Below are 5,427 nucleotides of genomic sequence, written 5' to 3'. Positions count from 1 at the left end.
TGACTCCTCCCCTCCTGTGACCTTATCACAGGTCCTGTGCCACAGAAGAGACCACAGCCTAGCGACCTCACTGCAGGTTTTATGGGGCTGCGGTGGGTTTCTGGGAGGGTGAGGATGGGGTCGGTGCATGGGCAGGCAATGCGGCTTATCTCCCTGCAGTGCGGGACAAATAGAGTCCCGGGTGGGACAGCATGTGGGCGGAGCAAAAACGGGATGTCCTGCGGAATCCGGGACGCTTGGGAGCTATGATTAACCCCTTTCCGTCGTAAGGCGTAATAGTACGCCGACGTCGAACTCCCTCCCTTTGATGTGGGCTTGGCTGTTTTGAACAGCTGACATATGCCCGGACGCAGCTATTAACCCGTTAAATGCCGCTGTCAAACGCTGACAGCAGTATTTGACTCACTCTTCCGCCCACTGGTGACCCCTGTCACGCGATCGCGGGTCACCGGTTCATAGGCATGGCAACCAGAGATTTCCAGGAGACCTCTATTGTTGTCACTGCTGGCTTGCTGTGAGCGCCACCCGATGGTCGGCACTCATAGCAAGTGAGTAAGTCTACTACATAGAGGCGATGTGATCATCGCCTGTATGCAGCAGGGCCGATCGGGTTGTGGCAGCTTCTAGTCTCCCACGGAGACTATTGAGCATGCCAAAGGTAAAAAAAAAAATGTTTTTAAAAATATAAAAAAATTATAAAAGTTCAAATCACCCCCCTTTCGCCCCATTCAAAATAAAAGAATAAAAAAAAAAAAATCAAACATACACATATTTGGTATCGCCGTGTTCAGAATTGCCCGATCTATCAATAAAAAATACGATTAACCTGATCGCTAAACGGCATAGCAAGAAAAAAAATCAAAACGCCAGAATTACGTTTTTTGGTCGCCGCGACATTGCATTAAAATGCAATAATGGGTGATCAAAAGATCGTATCTGCACCAAAATGATATCATTAAAAACGTCAGCTTGGCATGCAAAAAATAAGCCCTCACCCAAAAAATGGAGACGGGTATCAGAAAATCGCGCAATATTTTTTTAACAAAGTTTGGAATTTTTTTTCACCACTTAGATAAAAAAGAACCTAGACATGTTTGGTGTTTATGAACTCGTAATGACCTGGAAAATCATAATGGCAGGTCAGTTTTAGCATTTAGTGAACCTAGTAAAAAAGCTAAAAAAAAAAAGTGTGGGATTGCACATGTTTTTGCAATTTCACCACCCTTGGAATTTTTTTCCAGTTTTCCAATACATGACTTGGTAAAACCAATGGTGTCGTTCAAAAGTACAACTCGTCCTGCCAAAAATAAGTCCTCACATGGCCATATTGACGGAAAAATATAAAAGTTATGGTGCTGGGAAGAAGGGGAGTGAAAAACGAAAACGCAAAAACAAAAATACCTCCGGTCATGAAGGGGTTAAAGAAAATGGCTGCTCACTCTCGACAGTCCTACAAGCTCACTGCCTCGGTGCCTTGACCATGATTTCTCCTTCAAACCACATATCCAAGCCCTTTCCACTTCCTGACGACTTCAATTCAAAAATATTTCCCGGATCCGTACATTCCTCAACCAAGAATCTGCAAAATAAAACGTAGTCCATGTGTAGGTTACTAGCAGGTGCTTAGGATGCAGTGACGAGCAGGAGGCAGAGCAAGTGTTAACAGGTGTTTTTATATAACCAGAGAAAAAGATAATGCTTTCTCCATGCAGGGAGTTAATATATACAAGAGGCACAGAAGTATTGCGCGGGCAAATATGTGGAAGTTCAGTATTATGCAGTTACAGCTTGACTTCAACTGTCAACAACGGTAACAACAAAAAAAGAATTACTAATGGCGGGAGAGGAAAAAACGTAGGGTTCAACTTATCAGACTCTGTCGTCCGGAAGGAGGTGGTTGGAAGATCCCACGATGGCGCCGCAGATGGCGCATGACGTTGAGGAAGCGGTCCTGGATGTACCGGAGACACTATCTCTTAGTGGTGAAGAAGAGTCCGGGAACATTTGGTGGGCTGCTGTATGTCGGGGTCCCAGTGGCTGTTGTTCCTGCGAATGAGGCGGAGGGTTCCGGTATCAAGGCCGCAGCCACGACTGTAAAGTCGAAGTCCCCGAAGGGAGCCGTGCACTCCACACTGTCAGCTGTCAAGCGTTGCACAGTACGGTCAGCGTTTCCTGCCTGCTGTCGCGTAGAGTCGGCCTCCGGCAGCGGTAAGCGGTCACTGGTGCTATTGCTGGATGTTGGGGGGTGCGCACTCTAGCGCAGTCTGCCGTCAGTAGTGTTACCCACAGGGAGGGAACAAACCTTCACCTGCCGCACCTCCTGTCTTCCCGCCAGAAGCCCCAGGTTCCCGCGCACAGCCCTTTTTATGTCAGACTCTCCCTTGGAAGCAGAGGTCACAGGTCTGTCCTGGTCAGGTTCTCTGTCCCCCTGCAACACTAGTGGCAGTCCCAATGGTTCTGGCCCAGAGACACTGTTGCCTTTATTGTTCTGGTCCTTCCTCCTACACATGCTCCATTCATCTCCCGCCATGAATACTGCAACCTCCTGCTCTGTGGCCTCCCCTCTAACAATCTCGCACCCCTCCAATCTATTCTAAACTTCTACCTGACTAATCCACCTGTCCTCCCGCTATTGCCCAGCCTCTCCCCTTTGTCAATCCCAGCACTGGCTCCCCATTACCCAAAGACTCCAGTTCAAAACCCTAACCTTGGCATACAAAGCCAACCACAACCTGTGTCCTCCATACATCTGTGACCTTACCTGCACGCAACGTCCGTTCCTCACAAGATCTCCTTCTTGACTACCCTCTTATCTCCTTTTCCAACAGTCGGATACAAGATTTCTCCTGCACATCCCCCTACTCTAGAATTTTCTACCACATATCAGACTCTCGCCTACTGTGGAAACCTTCAAAAAGAACCTGAAGACTTACCTCTTCCGACAAGCCTTTTACAACCTGCAGTAACCACCAATCAACCAAACCACTGCACGACCAGCTCTACCCTCACCTACTGTATCCTGATCCATCCCTTGTAGATTGTGAGCCCTCGCGGGCAGGGTCCTCTCTCCTCCTGTACCAGTTGTGACGTGTCATCAAAATCAGATCGGTGGGGTCCGGCATCTAGCACCCCATCTGATCCGTTGATAGCAGCTTCAGGTTCCTACTGTCTTGAATATCCAGTGCTGCTAGCAGCTGATCAGTTGGGTTGCTAGATGCCAGACCCTCACCGATCTGATATTGATGATCCATTGTAAGACAAGGTTGCATGACTGTATTTTCTCTCATCCAAAAAAATTGGTCAAATTCTACAAATCACACTGACCAGAGTTTGATCAGAGTGACAGCACAGTGTTCCAATTTTCTCGGATGAGAAGATAGAAAAAAAAAGTATCTCCATATTCTCTATTCTGTCAGTCCATAAAAATCAGACTTCCGCTCAGATGTCATCTGAGTGTGGTTTCGATGTTTTTCACAAACTCATTGACTTGCATGACCGAGTGTGATCTGAATATCGAAACCATATTGTACATGCTGCAATTTTTTTCCTTCAACAGACTCTGTCTGAAGAAATAATCGTACATCTGCGCGGCCCCATAGAATAACATTGGTCCGAGTGCAATCCAATGTTTTGCCAGATCACACTGGGACAGAAAATACAGTTGACAAGCCTGGAGAACCCTTTTAAATCCAGTGTCCTGTATATGCATTATGTCTCATGAAGGGGTTGGTAGCCTAAAATGCAGGGCATTAATTGAGTGATAACAACGGAATACTTCAGTTCTTATTTTATTACTTGGTGATACCATATAAATTGGAGGAGCTGGTAGTGCAGCCAACCTGTGACCTATGGAAAGCTGGACTGTCAGTTTGTGTCTGATGATTACGCCAATAAAGGAATGACTTTTTTATGCAACCTTCTTGCGACTACTTCTTCCCGTGGCGGACCGCGAACAGTGACATACTGATAGCCCAGCTTTCCATTTACTTGAAGCTGATCGGGCGACTGAATTGGAAGAATCAAGTGCAACCGTCCCAAACAGAGGTGAGTGTTTTATTCACTATACCACACACTCACCACCACCATAATTTCTCCATCTGTATACGTAATATGTGATCTATGTGAATAATCTGACCAGATGGAGAAATTGCACATTTTTCCTTTGACTGATGTGTTAATGTGGAGTTCTTCACTAGACACCTTGCCAGTAGGAGCACATACCAGACGACCCCGAGCTAGTGTACGATTCAGGGGGTAAGTAAGAGATTAGTCAGTCTAAATTGTAAAGGGCAGCTGAGGGATAGTCAGGATGCAGTGAGGAGTGTAGCTGGTGGGAATGAATTGTTATCTATGTGGCAGGAAAGTGGAGGCTAGTAGTCGGTAGGAGGTGTGTAAGAAGGTAGGTTTAGGTGAATCAAAGGATGACAGGTGAGGTGTTTGAGTCAGTTAAGGGTCAGTTTACCACACCTGCTTGCATTAGGATTGGATGGTAGATGGGGGTAGTATTCAGAGTAGGATGTGTTAACTTTATTTTCTTTTACGTCAAGGCCTGTTTCACACATCAGTTTTTTTAAATCCGTCAAAATCCGCCGTTGTGCAAAAAACCCGGATCCGTCATTTTGCTTGGCGGATCCGTTTTTTTTTCCCATTGAGTTGCATTACCGGCGGATCTTGACGGATGGCCATCCGTTCGATCCGTTTTTTTGCGGATCCGCCAAAATTTTGGCGTCCGCCAACATGCCGGAACGGACCATGTAACGTTTTTTTGGCGGCCGGATCTGCATTTGACATTGCGCATGCCCGGAGGATTTGCCTTTCTAGGAAATTTAACCCTAAACTCTGTTCTGGCGGCGAAAAATCTCTCTCTCTCTCCTGTCCTCTCCTCCCCTCCCCAGGCAGCGGTTCCTTTAAAATTCTTCCTTCGACGGATCCGTTAAAATAACAGTCCGGTGACAAACGTTGTCATCAGTCCAAGAACGGATCCGTTGTCCGCCATTTTTGCGGATTTTAACTGAAGCAAAAAACTGATGTGTGAAACAGGCCTTAAGGTAGAATTGTCACACCGCAAAATGTGTGCAGTAATTGGGGTATTCACAGCAGTCAGGGTAATAGGTGTGCAGCTGGCTGACAGTTACTGGACGGCTTTTTTTTGTGAGCTGGGTCATTTGGTTCCATTTACCAAAACGGATCGGCTCTTTTGGATCCCAAATTGATTCCTATGTAATATATGTTCACCTGTAGGTAAAATCAATGTAGTCTGATGTGGTCTAAACCCTGCCCACCTACAGCCAGCCATGAACAGCATTTTCTATGGCAGGTTTTCAGCTTTATTGGCATCCAAACACGGTGATTTTACCCCTATTGAGAGCGATTCAGAGACTGCAAGCAGCTCTCATTGGGACGCTGCCATCATACACTGAAGGGAGT

This window comes from Dendrobates tinctorius, unplaced genomic scaffold (assembly GCF_039654945.1).
Source record: "Dendrobates tinctorius isolate UK_male_01 unplaced genomic scaffold, ASM3965494v1 ptg000032l, whole genome shotgun sequence".
NCBI lineage: Eukaryota > Metazoa > Chordata > Amphibia > Anura > Dendrobatidae > Dendrobates > Dendrobates tinctorius.
Note: the sequence above shows the minus strand (reverse complement) of the source record.